We start from the raw sequence: 17,153 nt of genomic DNA, 5'->3' as shown, positions 1-17,153 counted from the left end.
ATATGCTGCCTTTATACTCAATTCCTTCACTTATTTCTATTTTGTTTTTTCATTATACTACATATATATATATATTTTTTCCAAAGTTTGTTTATTTTGAAAGAGAGAGAAAGAGAGAGAGAGAGAGGCAGGGACAAGGAGATAGAGAACGCAAGCAGGCTCTCCTAGTCAGCATGCAGAGCCTGATGTGGGGCTCAAACTCACGAAACTATGAGATCGTGACGTTAGCCAAAATCAAAAGTCCCACACTTAACCAACTGGGTCAGCCAGCCACCGAAATTTTTAAAAATTTGGGTATATTTGATACAATGTTACATTAGTTTCAGGTGTACAACTTAGTGACTTGACAAGTTTATATCTTATGTTCACCCCCACTCCCTGTCCCTACCATCTATTACAGTGTCATTACTGTATTCCTTATACTGTGCCTTTTATTCCCCTGACATATTAATTTCAGAACTGGAAACTTGTATCTCCCTGTTCCCTTCATCCATTTTTATACAATATGTATTTTTTTATCCCTTGGAGGCTAATCCGATTTATTACTTAGAGAAAACAAGCACCTGCTCAACCTGATTTGTTACCTTCATGCAGTCTGCTCTTTCATTGTTAAAGGGGGGGATGGGCAGATTGTGATTCCCAGGCATCCTGCGATGTAGGCCGGTCGCCTTAGGGGAAAGCTTTACCAGCTCAAAACTTCATTTACATTAACAGTGAGGATTCAGGCATCATCCCGAATCATTAGTTTCCTTACTGGTAAGTTTAAGGCATACAATACGCATTTTAATATGACTTCTTGAATCCCTCTTTTTTATGAAAAGAAGCACAATTCCTTTCTATCCATTCAACATCCATCCTGTAATATAAAATTTTAAGATGCAATCCAAGCCTCCATATAACTATCTTATGAATGTCTTAAGATTCCATGCCTGTGAAAGTTCATGAAACACACAAAATAATAGACACCCACATTGTAATTTACATAGAACAACCAATGCCTCTATAAGAATTTAGAGCTGGGATTAATCAATAGAGGGCAAAGTAAATAATAAACATGCAAAGTGTCAATAAATCAGGACCTAAGCTGAAGCTTAAGTAAGGGGTAGAAAGGATTTCAGCTGGTGAAGAAGAGAGGATAGTATTTCAGGAAGGAAGCAAGTTGAGCAATGCTTGGATGATAGTTAAGGGCATGGTGCAAATAAATAATGATATCAACTCTGGAGAAAGTTCTGTGGTTGGGATTAGTGGAAAATAGGCTTGTCTAAGTGGGAGGTAGAAAAATTGCAGGAAATCTGGAGGAAAAAATAAAAACAGGAGACATTAAATCTGTTTAGGAAGGAATTGGGAGTTGTAGAGTTTTTGAACACTAACGTAATGAAAGGACCTAAGGGAGATTAATCCAGAGATAGAGTGGAAGATAAATTAAAAGCAGAGAAAGAAAAAAGAGTCAAGAAAAAGAGCCTGAGAACTCTTTTAGAAAACTGATGAAAGAATCCAGACCTTTGTGTTAGGGGCCTAAATAAATGCTACTGACTAAGAGGATCTCCTGTTTTCTGAGTTTTTCTTCAAATTCTGATTTCTCTATAGCTATTTAATTTCTCTTTTTCATCTTGATTGGATTTCAGCCATTGGCATTTATCTCAGGGATCTTTTCACTGATAATGAAAGATTTTTGTCTAACCTTGAAAGACCTTGAATAAACTTTGATTTTTAAAAGCACTTAACATGTACAGCATATGAGTGTATTTATAATGTTCACTACTAAACCCAATACTGAGAGAATGCCAAGTCTGAAATGTTCAGCTATGCTATCTTTAATTTCCAAGCTGTGTTAATTTTGCTGCCTATAGAACCTTCATTTCCACCTCATTATTGTCTCTTTTCTTGAGACTGCTTTAGCTAACACATGTGTCTAATATAGGTGGATGCTTTTCCTTTGAATTTTACCTTCCTCATCCTTTTAGAAAATGGAGCCTCTTTATTTACATATTTCAAGGGTACTTTTTATGTCATAATTGATTTTGAGGAGTCTGGCCTGATACTTCTGTTTAGATAGAAATTTATGGAAGTAATTTGAGACATCCTTCCAACTGCAGTATCATCAGTATTATATGACCTGTTTTTGAGTAGCAACACTAAAAAATCCATTATATGCATTTAAAAAAATTGTTGTTTGTGGATATTTTCATTTTTTTTGAAAGTAAAACATACTTTTTGCCATAAAACATATATTTCTAATGGGCAATCCCTTAAGTTTTTTATCCAAATTTAGACCCAGGAAAAGAAACAAGTAGAGTTGAAAGGAATGACATTGAATATCCCAAGTATGTTCATTTGAGACCCACTCATGTTCACAGAATGAAAAACAAACTGATAAGTATTCAGGAAAATATCATGATTGAAGATTGTTCAAAACATGTTCTACAACTAAAAACATTTTGGAACTAGTGTGTTTTAGTATATAAAATTCTGATAATTCTTTGAATCAGAGTCAACTGGGCATCATTTCTTTTAAAATCTCTAGCTGCTGCTGAAAAACCAGCCTAAATAATTACATGGCAACCTGTATTGCATTTAGAAACTTAAATTTTGCACTGGGGTGCCTGAAAGCCTCAGTAGGTTAAGCACCCGACTCTTGATTTCTGCTCAGGTCACAGTCTTGCAGCTTGTGGGTTTGAGCCCCACATTGGACTGTGTGCTGATGGTGCAGAGCCTGCTTGGGATTCTCTCTCTTCCCCTCTCTCTCTTGTCCTCCCCCACTTACGCTGTCTCTATCAAAATAAATAAATCAACATTAAAATAAAGATTAGTAATTTTGCACTAGGCACGTACTATCCTTGTTAGGTTTACTATAAGTGACTTAACGGTACCGTTTTTTCAAAATAAATCCTGTAACTAAATTTTACCTGTATCAATTTTTTCAACTAAATGTATCAGTTATTTAAATACAAATTATAATTAATATAGCCTAATATAAACTAATATGCATTCTGTATTTTTAAAATTACATACTTTTTTCTTTCTGTGTCTCTAATAAGAAATAAAATTCATTTCATTCTCTGGCAGGAGTCTTATATTACTTTTTCAAATCTAAAGTATATATATAAAAAACTCCTGTGATAAATATCTATTGTGTTTATACTTACAAACCTCATCTATCTTATACTATAAATTGTATGATGTTATAATTTGAAAATACGACTGTTTCCTTTAGCAAAGTATAGACTCCTAAAAGCAGAAATCATAAAACCTGCAACAAGCAATAGAATCCAACAAAGGTTTACTAAGTGCTTAAAAAATTTATTGATAAATGAATGAGTACATTTTTTTATGTAAGTTTTTTTGGTTTGTTATTTTGGAGTTTGTTCCAACACAGGCACATAAATCTTTAGGAATCTAATATAAATGAATATATAGCTACCTCTGGACTTTAAAAAAATGGGGGTGCCAGGGTGGTTCAGTTGGTTGAGTGTCCAACTTCTGCTCAGGTCATGGTCTCATGGTTTGTGGGTTTGAGCCCTACGTTGGGCTCTGTGCTGACAGCCGGCTCAGAGCCGGGAGCCTGTCTTTGGATTCTGTGTCTCCCTCTCTCTCTGACCCCTGCTCATGCTGTCTCTCTCTCTCTCACACACAAATAAATAAAACATTCAAAAAATTTTTTATTAAATTTTTTAACATAAAAATTTTTTAAAAGTTTAAAATTCTTCCACATTTAAATAAATGGATTGGTTTCATATAATTATTCTTAAATACGTTTTCCTAGGTAATGCATTCTAGAGTGAATTACAAAATTCTTGTGAAGAGCTTTGATTGATTTATAATGACCTTATTCAGATTTTGATTAGCAATTTCTACATTTTTTTCCTTAAAGAAAATACAACAGTTGCAATTTGATTTATGATTTCAAATTGTTGTGGAAGGTATTTTTTGTGGTTACCATTAGGTTCATGTATAACATCTTATTCAAATAACAGTCCAAATTAAGTTGATGGTCACTTAAGTTTGTATCCATTCTAAAAGCACTAATTTATTACCTCCCCCACCCCATTCTTTATGCATATGATGCTGAAAAATCATTTGGTAGCCTTATGGAATTTCCCTTGTATGTAGCTATTTTTTTTTCCTGTTGCTTTTTAAAATTCTCTTTATTTTTTACCATTTTAATCATTATGCATCTTGGTGTTTTGGTTTATTTGGTGGGGGTGAGGGGGTGGGGGGACGGTTTATTTGTGTCACCTGGATCTGAATGTCTGTTTTCTTCCCTAGATTAGAGAAGTTTTTAGCTTTCTCCAAATAAGATTTCTGCCTTCTTTTCTCTCTTTTCACCTTTTGGGATCCCTGTAATGTGAATGTTATTACAATTGATGGTTTTACTGAGCTCTCTTAATCTATTCTCATTTTTTATTATTCTTTTTCTTTTTGCTGTTCAGCTTCGTTGCTTATTATTATTCTGTCTTCCAGGTTGCTAATCTTTCTTCTTCCTCAAATCTACCATTGATTCCCTCTAGTGTATTTTTTACTTCAGTTATTGAGTTCTTCATATCTGATTTGTTCTTCTTTTTTTTTTTTAAATATTTATTTATTTTTGAGAGAGAGACAGAGACCAAAAGAGAGAGCATAAGCAGGAGAGAGCAGATAGAGAGGGAGACACAGAATCAGAATCAGGCTCCAGGCTCTGAGCTATCAGCACAGAGCCCAATGCAGAAATCATACCTATGAGCTCAGGTCATGATCTCATGTTGGGAGTCCAACAGACTAACAGCCAGGTGTCTGTGATTTGTTCTTTGTTATGTTCTCTGTTGAAGGTCTCACTGGAATCCTCCTTTCTTTTATCAAGTCTATTAAGTATTTTTATGATGATTACTTTGAATCCTCTATCTGGCATATTGTTTATCTTCCATTTCATTTAGCCCTTTTGCTGTGTTTTGTTCTGACCATTTATTTGGGACATATTTGCCTAGCTCCTTATTTTTCTAGTGTTTTCTAGTATTAGTAAAGTCATTTACACCTCCTATCTTGAAAATAGTGGTCTTATGAAGAAGAGGTCCTATAGTGCCCTATAGTACATTGTCTCCTTTACACCAGAACTAGGAACTACAGGGGTGTCTCCTATGTTGGCTGTATGCACCTACTGTTTTAGCTCAGCATCATTTACCTCCATCTAGTCATTTGCCATGACATACTTTGCCTCTTGAGGCAAGGGTTTGGTCCCTGTGCTGGTAAGGGGTCAGTGTTGGACAGCTCTGTTCTTTTAGTTGGGTGGTCTCAGCAGCCAGACCAGATGCTTGCCCTTGGCCCATTTTCTGGGGCTGCAGTTCATTGTCCCTAAGAAGCTATCATTGGTAGGTGGGACCTCCAGAGAAACCAGATACCTTGGTTATTCTTGGAGGTATCTTCTAAAGATCCCTACCCTTTCAGCATGAATCTTCATGTTTCCCCCAGGTAGTTCTCAAACTGCTGCTTCTATATCCCTGTGGGGTTGTTTGTTATGCGGTCTTTTTAAGGGCAGGGACTCAGTCTCCTGTCAACCTCTGGCTCTCCTAGTACTGACCCTATAGATTCTTGAAGTCCCCAAGGATAAGCTCTGCTGGTTGAAAAACTCGCAAAGTTAAGCCCCTGTTTTTCAATGCCATATGTTATAGGGATTTGTCTTCCTGGTATAGGTTTCCTGTGCTTGGGGTGCCTGGGGTGGGGTCCACTTCTCTCCCTTCTCTATACTTTTGGTGTCCCTCCCCTTGTGGTTAGTCTTACTAGGAGTTTGATTCCTGACTGCTTTCTTTGTCCCTCCTACCCTTTCTTTTGTGGCCTCCTCTCTTTGATCAACTATGGTAAATCTCTTCTGCCATTCTTTGGGTCATTTTTTGGATGCATTGATTTAGCTGTTATCTAGGTGTGTCTGTGAGAAGAGATGGGCTTAGAATCCTCCTACTCTGCCATCTTCCTGGCAACCTCTTGGAGGAGATTTTTTGAGTGTTGATATGTTCTTATGATAATCTGATGACATTTTGGATAAATATATCTTGTGTCAATATACAGTGCATAAACATTGAGGAATATATAGGGAGAAAAAGACTTTCATATGGCTTCTTGTCATAGTACTCTGAATACTGTCTCTTTGGCAAATTCATACTTCAGCATTTATATATAATACCAACTTAAAATAGTCATTCTTAACCAGAAGAATGAATCATCGTAGCCTAAGGAACTTTTTGAAAACAGGGACTGCACTGGAAAATTCTTAAATAGACCAGGAATGGCAGTTAGCTGTATGTAAGTGGTAATATTATCCAGCTAATTACTATGCATAGCCCTGTTATAACTCCTGAATTGTAGGTATACAATGCTCATACTAGGGACATATATTTATATTTCAGCTAAGCTGGACATTTATAGATGTTCATATAATATAAATTCTCTTGTATGTTGTTTGATACTCTAGGAGTCAGGCCAATAACCCAAATAATCAATGTATCTTAGTCCTGGGTGATAGTTTATCTTTTTCAGGCTGGTTGTTTTATTAGCATATAAAAGCGACAATTAGTTTAAAAATGTATTCTGGAAGGATGTAAATCTTCTAGGTCACCGTGGTCCCAATTTGAATATATATCCTGCTCTATCCCCATGTCTTACTTTCTGCTTTTTCTTAGAGACTACACAATTACTTTCCCTTCTGTGCCTTTATATTTTTAACTGCCAGAATTAGTTCTTTTTTTTTCCAAGAAATTTCATCCTTCTCAGTAGATGTTGAATATCCTTCTCTTTAAACTGCATTTGTGGTAACTATTAACAACTATTCTGAAAGGCTACCTGAAGCATAATCCCTTCCATATAGGTACACTAACAGCAATCATGCACTAGGCTTTTTGACTTGATTCCAAAGCTGTCATTTTTAGTTAGTGTAGACGCAGAAAAGTCCAGCATCCTGTAAGGATTAATGTGAAATCTCTACTCAATAGTAACAAGTACTATTAGTCAGTTAGTAACCAATGTAATCTCCGGAGTGACGCAGATGCCAAGAGATATAGGCAGATAGGAACTGGAAATAATGAAACAACAGGCTTTGGTATTTGCATCTCCAGTGTTCAAAATACATGAGCCTCTCTTATATTGCTATATGCTGTCTCCTAATTGAGAACTTCTTTACCTTTTCCATCATGAGATTCCATACATATAATCTGATATCCCAGAGGAAAATAAATATAATTCTTAGATTTGTGTTAGATTAAGTAGATAATACTACATAAAATAAGTTTCATGAATCCAGGTAGGGAAATTTTACTTTTCTCCAAACCAGTGTTTAAAAAAAATATTGAAAAACTAATACATAGATAGATTTACCTCGATGAGAGATTATGCCTTTTGACTGACTAAATTTTAGAGACTTCTTCATGACTGAAGACCCCAGACCTCCCTTTTTTTTAGAACATTTGCTTTAGAACACTGGTTAATTGTAATTTTTTTCTCTTCCTCTTTGAGTTATAAATCTTTCAAAAGCTCCTACTAAGGTTTAACCCAGAATGTCTTTCTGAAGTATCAGGAACCATCCCTTTGAAATGTAGTTATCAAGGAAGAAGGGCCCTAGTCCCTCACTTACTGTGGGTAGATAAGAGCTGCACTCTGAATCTATAAAACTACCTTCCACTATGAGAATGGGAGAAAGTTTACTTATCCTTTGAGCAAAGCCATTTGGAAAACAGTGTGGCCTATGATTCCTACCATCCTAGCTCTTACAAATTCCCTAGTCCTTTTCTTTGCTCCCTCAGAGGAGTAGAGCTCAGACTGAGGCCTAGTCTCTTTCCCTTATTGCAGTATTCTTGAATACATTGCCTGCTTAAGCTTCTCTGGTACAGTTTTTGCTCTGACACTCTCACTCTTTCCTCTCCTTCTCCTTTTTTAAATAATGCTGTTTATGGTAGAAGCTATAAAGAAAAAGATGCCAAGACCACAGTAAAATCATACACTATTAGCAGAGAATAGGAATAAGTAAGACTACATGACCAAGAAAGTCCAAATGAAAAAGAAAGTTGATTAGGAAGGGAGAAATGGTCCTTGCTTTTGAGGTGGCAAGTTATCCTTTCTCTAGAGCTGCCCTAAATAACATTTCATTTCTTCATAAACTCACTGAGACAATTTTCTGTGATTTGTTTTACTAGATTTCAAGGATCATTACTTTTACTGTCTTTATTCCTCCCAAAGGATGATTACCAGCAAGTTCCCAGAATTCTCCCTCTACAAGGCAAATGAAAGTTCTCAAGTTCGGGTAAACTGTTCAGCACACACTTTCAAGGGATGGAGAATTTTTAAAAAAGGAATCACAGGATACATAGATATTGTAGTGAAATTCACAGGTTAAAGACACAACTCGCTTGCCCCTCTCCTCCCAATTTCTCTTGTTGGGCAAACATACTTTATTTATCTAATTCTGTTTCCAATGGGATGGGGAAGTCTTTTAGTCTTACAGTATTTATAACTTTAAACCTTAAGTGGAAGAAAACTCCTTAGACCCCGCTAGACTAAAAAGAAAAATGGATCTTATTGATGGACTAAAGAGAAGAAATGAAATTTGGGGATATATCACCATAGAATAATATTTTGGTTGCTCTTGACTTTTTCAAGGTCATGTTTCCTCACTAATACAGATTTTTTGTGTTTTCTTTCCAAGAAGCAAATATCTCCCAAAACAAGCCTGGACCCACATACGTGTACACATACACACCCTGAGAGCAATTGAATATAATGAAAATTGTTTTGATGTTTAGACTTTAAATTATGTAATACTGAAAATTGTATTTAGTTTGTAACTACATAGAGCCAGGAATCAAAAGACTGGAATAATATTCCAATTTAGCTACTATTAACTTTTTTACTTCTGAGCAAAACATTTAAAATCTATGAACCTCAGTATTTTGCCTATTAATAGAAATAGTGATTCCTACTGTAACAATATCAGAAGAATATTTTTAAACTTGAATGCAGTAATGAGTATGAAAATGATTCATGAAATATGAATACAAAACTAAAGATGGCAATATTAAGGAAAATAGTCTACTAGTGCTTGATGCTGTAAATCTTAAATCAAGTATTGACTTAAACAGCACTGATATTTCAAAATCTAGAAGCTGATACTAATAAGTTTGAGAAGAAATATCTTAGAGAATATAAAACAATTTTTTTTGGATGACACCCAGGTATGTATATTTATGAGAGATTTTTATTCACATGGTTAAATGCTTTGTTTCACTACAGTTCAGGATCTTTCTGTTGCAACAGAAAATGTAGAGTTGTGAGTATATTTATAGAGCAGTGTTTAACATTCTTGATTATAATGAATAAAACTTGACAACACTGATGGTTTTATGAAGTTATAGTCTCTCCCTAAATTAACTTGAAACTACATTGTGGTTAGAATAAAAGTGTTGACATGCTTTTTAATTTTTAAACTGGACAAAGTGTATTCTAAAGAATATATTAAAAAAGAAACATGTAAAAATAATCTAAGAACAATTTTGTAGAAGGAAAGTTAATAGAGGTTTGGATTCCCTTGTGTCGGAAATGCAGTTGAGCCTTAAAGCATTTCCTATCACCCTGTGATTTTACAGCAAGATCATTGAGATAGAACAGAGTCATGAGATAAATCCAAATGCCTACATGGATTTGGTAGGTGAATGTTTGGTCACTTCAAATTGGGAAGGAGAATATAATGCTTTGTTTTAATACATGAGGTTCAGCCTTCTGGCTTATGATAGACATATAAACAAAAAATACAGATAGTTGCCCACTTCATTCCTTACACAATGTGAAATGCAAGGTATATAATAATTCAGAAGGTAAAAATGAAACTGTAAAAGTATTAGAAGAAAACTTAGGTGTATATACTTTTATGTATGTAACTTTCTAAACAGAGGCCAAACCTTGAAATTATAAAAGAAAAAAAAGTAACTAAAAATATAAGTGGGAATTTTCTAAATAGAAACAAATCTCATAAAAATATGCAAGGAAGTGAAAAACAGTTCTTCACCGGGAAAAGTAGTTCAGTCACCTATCTCAAACAGCAAATAAAAGATGCAATAAGCAATAGTTACATGGACAAGTACATGCAGTTCATAGAAAAGTCAAAGGTTATAGATTAAAAACATAAAAACTCTTCTAATTACAATGTCATTAATACCATAAAACAGAGTTTTCACCATTCACCATTCAAAGCAACAATCATAATTATATAGCTATAAACATGGTAATATGCAATGTGAAAAATCATTCAAAAAGTGTTGCTAAAATATGTATCTGCGTTGGTAATGCACACTCTCCTGATTTATTCTTCACACATACTAATGTGTTTGTACAAAAATAGAGGTGATCTTTACTGCACTCTGTTTTAACAAAAGATGAAACTTAAAAAATATATCAATACATACCATTTACATAATCTGTAGTATCCTAATAAAATCAGACAAATTGTTACATAATTGTTTTTACTTTCTTTGAAGAGTAAGGTGGATCAGTACCCAGGATATGAAGAATCTACAAAATGTGGATATTTAAAAAGAAATAATGAAACAAGTATGTTTTATTTGTACATGCCCTCCTTGTGTAAAAATAAATAAATAAATGCATGCTAATTCTCATATATGAAGAATATATATATTTCTTAATGTTTGGTTCTTTTTATTTTTGAGAGAGAGATAGGGTGCATGGCATGAGCAAAGGAGGGACAGAGAGAAGGGGAGAGAGAATCCCAAGCAGGCTCCATGCTGTCATTGTAGAGCCTGATTGGAGCCTTGAATCCACCATCCATGAGATCATGACCTGAGCTAAAATCAAGAGTGGGGCACCTAACTGAATCAAGAGTGGGGTACCCAGGTGCCCCATGAAGAATATTTATGAAAAAAAGAATATAGAAGTATATTTAAAAGAAACAATTATTAACATTTATTTTGGGGAAAATATTACCTAGAATCTGAAGAAGGCAAATGTTAGAGCCAGGGTTTCCAAAACCCTTGCTTTTAATATCTATTTAACCTTCATTTTAGATTCAATTTTAACATGTTTTCTAGTGAATTTTTATGTTTTAATTTGTGTAGGAAACAGTATTCCATTATTTATATTGAGGTTAGTATAATTTGGTTTCAAATCTTGTAGAAGTATTTTTAAATAATTGAATTTCTTACAGGGTTTGTCTTTTAATGATTATTTTATTAACTTCTATAATAGGTAGTTGTGTAATAGTTATCCCAGTGATTTTCTAGACAGACTAAAAATATAACATACTATTATCAAAAATTTTCTGAAGAGATAATACATTATGGGGGGGTCAGATTGGGTCAAAGTAATGAGAAATTTCAGTTACTGACCTTCTCCTAAATAAGGCTCTGCTCTAACACTAGATAACTAGGAAGGTTCAGGGGGTGAAGGGTTTGGCCTTGAGCCTACAATCTAGATTGAGAGTATGAAACATACCATTAAGCAAATAAAGTAAATAATATAATTTTATTTTTGATAAGAGTGCTTAGAAAATTAAGCTTGAGAGGAGTTGTTTCAGATGGATTACACAGAGAGTATTTTTTTGAGTAGATGACATTTCAACAAAAACTATAATAAAATGAATAAGAACTATGCAAAAGTGTCCAGATAGAATTTACAATGGCATTGTTAAGTTGCAGCCATAAAACTTGTGTGTCTCTGGGGAGTGAGCTGGGTCAGGAGTTGGAAAAAAGTAAATCAGAATTGTAAGCAGAGAGTAGATTATGCAAAGCCTTGTTGATCACTGGATGGTATTGAGCACAGAAAAGACAAAATACGATTTATATTTTACAAAGGTGACTTCACCTGCTCTCCAAAGAATGAAATGGCTCTGGATTTGGTGGGTGTTGGCAAGTGTGGGAGTCAAGGTATTGCTATGGTCTCAGCTAAAGAAGATGGTAATTGGCTTGATCTCAGGAAGTAGTGGTGGATTTAGTGATAAGTTGTTTGATTCTGATTTTGAAACTTGAGCCAGTAGGGCTTGAGGATGGATTTCACGTGAGGTATAGGCCAAGCAAGGGATTCCCCATGACTCCTATATTTTGCTGCTAAAGACAGTAAATGGTGGTATGCTTTCTTAAAATGGAGAATCCTGTGTGAGAAGCAGGTTTTGCAGGAGTGCTCACAAAGTAAGATTTTGTTTTCATATTAAAAATTGAGACACCTGCTACTCACGATGTCAAAGAGTCAGTTCAGTATGAGTTGATAGTTCATGGAAAGGGTCAGACTAGAGATACAAATTTGGGAGTAATCACTGTATTTTTAAGGTTGGAGAATGAATTTTCCCATAACTGTAAATGAAGAGGAAAAGAAGGCCAATATTCCTGGTATTTATGTTTTATATAATAGATGGTTTATATTTTCTTTTCTTTCTCTTTTTTTGGCTGGGTGAATGAATTAGGTCAGAAATGTAATAAAGAACATTGATAATGTAATGTATGACTAAGTGGAGCAGCAATAGTAAATTCAGTGACTCTCTTTTTTGTACAACATGATGTGAGTGTTGGACAGGAAGAATCTAGGCAATCAAAAGGAATGAGTTTAATTCACTTATTGAATATGAGAGATGACTATTCATAGCAGGAATTTTGTACATAAAAATAACATGTTTTTTCCTTCAATAATTTAGCATATTGGGTGACACTGACACCCTGGGAGAAAAGGTGTGACCCTCTAATTCTTTCAGAGACCAAGATGACTTTCTCAACAAGTTGACTTTTGAGCCGAAACTTAAAACATGAACAGGAGTCATAATGGTGTACAAAGTATTAAATGAGGAAGGAATTCTAGGCCTAAGAACCCATATGAGCAAAGACACAGGTGAAAGCATCATAGAGAATATAGGTTCCACACGTAATTTTCTATCTTTAAAATACAGGTGGGAGGGGCGCCTGGGTGGCTTAGTCGGTTAAGCGTCCGACTTTCGCTTAGGTCATGATCTCACGTTCGTGGGTTCGGGTCCCGCGTCGGGCTCTGTGCTGACTGCCAGCTCAGAGCCTGGAGCCTGTTTCAGTCTGTGACTCCCTCTCTCTCTGATCCTCCCCTGCTCACGCTGTCTCCCTCTCTCTCTCCTAGAAATAATAAATTTTAAAAAAAAATTAAAAAAAAAATTAAATACAGGTGGGAGACATGGTATAGTGTGAGGAAAGGCTGGAGTGTTAAGAAAATGGCATATTATCAGAAAAACCTGATTAGAAGATATAGAAATATAAACATGTTATAGGAAATAGTTTTGTTTTATTTTGTTTTAACAGATAGTGCTTATGATTAAAGATCTCACTCTGGCTTCTCTGTAGAAAATAGATTTGAGACACTGAAAGTCAGAAGTCACAGAGAGCAATTCAAATGGTTGCAAAACAAAAACAAAAACAAAAACAAAAAACCAGGGCAAAAATTATATGGCTGCATGTAGTGTTTGCGTAGGTCTTAATTATAGGATTCAGTGAGTCTTGGTAAATATATATCTCAGACTCTTGGCAACTCGTAGATGGTTTCTCTCACCCAGGAATGTATCTTGTAACAAAGTTAGTCCTTTCCCAGTCATCGTGATGAACCTCCATTCAGATTTCTATCACTATTCATTCATTTGACCTATTGTTGAACTTCATATAAATGGAATCACATTCTGTATTATTTTGGGCCAGGCTTTTTTTTTTTTAACTTTTTAATTCAAATATAGTTGACAAACAATGTTACACTCATTTCAGATGTAGAACATAGTGATTCAATTCCTCTATACCTTATGGAATACTCTGGGTCAGGCTTCTTTATTTAACATAATGTTTTTGTAATATATCCCTGTTGCATGTATCAATTTGTTCCCTTTCATTGCTGAGTGACAGTTTGTAGATTATTTGTATAGTACAGGTGCTACATATATGTACATATATATATATAACTGGTACACACATATATATGTGTGTCTAAGTTCATAATTTGTTTATTCATTTCCCTGTTGATGGAAATTTGGGATATTTCTTTTTTGTTTGTTTAAAGGTTATTTATTTATTTTGAGAGAGAAAGAGAGAGCAAGAGAAGCTGAGAGAGAGAAAGAGAATGAGCAAGGGAGGGGCAGAGAGCAAGGAGGAGTAAGAGGATCACAAGCAGTGTGATCAGCTCCTACTATCAGCATGGAGCCCAATGAGGGGCTTGAACTCATGAACTGCAAGATCATAACCTGAGCCAAAATCAAGAGTAGGATGCTAAACCAACTGAATCACCCAAGCACCCTAGCTTGGGATATTGCTAAGTAGGGGCTGTTATTTTTAAAGATGATATGCATTTTCTTATATAATAACTTTGTGGATGTTTTCATTTCTTTTGGCTAAATATCTAGGAATGTAATTACTATGTTAGAGGTTAAATGTGTAATTAGAAAGAAGAGCAAAACAAACATACCAAGTAGTTGTACAGTTCTCCATTCTCACAAATTTTAAAAAATGTGATCGCTATATATTTTGTTTGTCCATCTTAATTTTAGTAATTCTGGAAGTCTGAAATGGCACTGAAATGGCACAAATTTCTACATAACACCCAGTGCTCATCCCCACAAGTGTCCTCCTCCATGCCCATCCCTCCCTCCCCCCCACATCCATCAATCCTCAGTTTTTGTCAGCATTCAAGAGTCTCTCATGGTTTGCCTCTCTCCCTTTCCCCCACCATTTCCCCCCTTCTTCTCCCCCTTGGTCCTCCGTCAAGTTCCTCCTAATCCTCCTATACGTGCAAACATATGGTATTTGTTCTTCTCTGCCTGACTTATTTCACTCAGCATAACACCCTCAAGGTCCATCCATGTTGCTACACATGGCCAGATTTCACTTTTTCTCATTGCCATGTAGTATTCCATGGTATAGATAAACCACATCTTCTTGATCCAATCATCTGCTGATGGACACTTAGTCTCTTTCCATGTTTTAGCTATTGTGGAGAGTGCTGCTATGAACATTGGGGTCCATGTGCTCCTATGCATCAGCATTTCTGTAACCCTTGGGTAAATTCCTAGCAGTGCTATTGCTGGGTCCTAGGGGAGTTCTATTGTTAGTTTCCTGAGGAACCTCCACACTGTTTTCCAGAGGGGCTGTACCAGTTTACATTCCCACCAACAGTGTAGGAGGGTGCCCGTTTCTCCACATCCTCGCCAGCATCTAGAGTTCTCTGATTTGCTCATCTTAGCCACTCTGACTGGTGTGAGGTGGTATCTCAGTGTGGGTTTGATTTGTATTTCCCGGATGAGGAGGGATGCTGAGCATCGTTTCATGTGTCTGTTGGCCATCTGGATGTCCTCTTTGGAGGACATATGTCTGTTCATATCTTCTGCCCATTTCTTCACTGGGTTGTTTGTTTTCGGGTGTGGAGTTTGGTGAGTTCCTTATAGATTCTGAATATTAACCCTTTATCTGATATGTCATTTGCAACTATCTTTTCCCATTCTGTCGGTTGCCTATTAGTTTTGTGGGTTGTTTCCTTTGCTGTGCTGTTTATGATATTTCTATTGTCCAGTAGTTTAGTGGTTGCTTAAGTCTTTTATCCACATTTCATTTGTTCTTGGTGGTGGTGTTCTTTTTGTTTATTTTTAATTTTTATATTTTGTCTTTTGATTCATTTTCTGAATTGGGTTTTTAGAAAATAGTTTAATTTTCAGTCTATTTTCTTTGTTCCCCTCTTTTATGGTTAGTGCTTATTGAGTCCTTCCTAAAAAATCTTTGTTTAGCGGAGGTCATGAGGATATTCTCCTAGGTTTTGTTCAAGAAGATTCATAGTCCTAGTATTTTTATTTAGGTCTAGGCTCCATCCCAAATTGGCTTTTGTGTATGGTGTGAAAAAGTTTAAAGGTGTGTATATATACATCTATATGTACATACATACAGCCATGTTATTACATTTTGATTAAACTAACAACAAAGATTATATAGTCATCAATAACTTTATTCGTATGACAATATAGCATTTAAAACATTTTTGGCATACAAAAATATGTATATGATTAATGTATACAGCTTAGTGTGTTTGGAGATGATTACACATCTGTGAAAACACCACCAAAATCTATGCCGTAAACATATCCATTACCTCCGAAAGTCCTCCTGCCTTCTTATTTTTTATTATTACTTTTATCATTATTATTATTTTATGATAACACTTAGCAGAAGAGCTGCTCTCAGCCAATTAAGTGTATAGTATAGTGTTATATGTATATTATAGTATTCAATGTCAATACTATGCTGTACAGATCTCTAGGACTTACACATCATCCTGTACAACTGAAACCTTGTACTTTTTGGCTAATACCTTCCTGTTTCCCCCTCCTCCCAACCTTTGACATCCACTATTCCGTTCTCTACTTTTGAGTTTGGTTATATTAGATTCCACATATCAGTGGCATTATGTAGTATTTGTCCTTCTATCTCTGGCTTGTTTCACAGCCTATTTCACTTAGCCATAATGTTTCCAGGTTGATCATGTTGCTCAAAAAGGAATAGTTTTAATTGGGGATATGCTATGTACCAGAACTATTTATTGAAAACACTTCCCTTTTTCATTAAAAAAGTTTTGGTCTAAAATCAATTGACTGGGGGCACCTGGGTGGCTCAGTTGATTAAGTGTCAAACTCTTAATTTCTGCTGAGGTCATGATCTCATAGTTCATGAAATTGAGACCCATGTTGAGCTCTGCACTGACAAGAAAAGGATTCTCTCTTTCCCCTCTCTCTCTGCCCCTCCCCTGCTAGTGCTCTCTGTATCTCCCTCTCTCTCAAAATAGATAAACTTTAAAAAAAATTTTTTAAATCAATTGACTAAAAAAATGACTTTCTGGTCTCTCTATTCTGCTCCATTGATATACAGTTGATTCTTGTTATTTGTGGTAGGTTTGTTCTATAAAGTTCACAGTGTTGATGAATACTGAGCAATTTCTCTTAAGGGAAATATAGGATTAGGTTCTTGTCAACCTGTGTTCACAATGTTTTCTCAGTTGATCTATATATAATATTTTTATACATTTATTTCTGTCTTAGAGCATCTTATTTAATATATTGTGGATTCATTAACATTGAACTCAAAGCCAATAGCACTAAAACTCATACTAAATGATGTTTATCTAATACACTCATTTTCTCCATAAGGCACATGGTAGCC

The 17,153-nt window shown here is 35.3% G+C and overlaps 1 non-coding gene across 1 annotated transcript; it reads right to left on the bottom strand.

Moving 5' to 3' along the window:
* Positions 1-622: 622 nt before the first annotated feature.
* On the bottom strand, positions 623-771 carry LOC120219978. Its single transcript, XR_005525428.1, has one exon. It is a non-coding gene; the product is annotated as a U12 minor spliceosomal RNA (small nuclear RNA).
* Between the last annotated feature and the right edge of the window lie 16,382 nt (positions 772-17,153).

This window comes from Hyaena hyaena, unplaced genomic scaffold (assembly GCF_003009895.1).
Source record: "Hyaena hyaena isolate Hyena2069 unplaced genomic scaffold, ASM300989v1 scaffold_657, whole genome shotgun sequence".
NCBI classification, from domain to species: Eukaryota; Metazoa; Chordata; class Mammalia; order Carnivora; family Hyaenidae; genus Hyaena; species Hyaena hyaena.
Note: the sequence above shows the minus strand (reverse complement) of the source record. Positions and strands in the feature narration are given on the sequence as shown.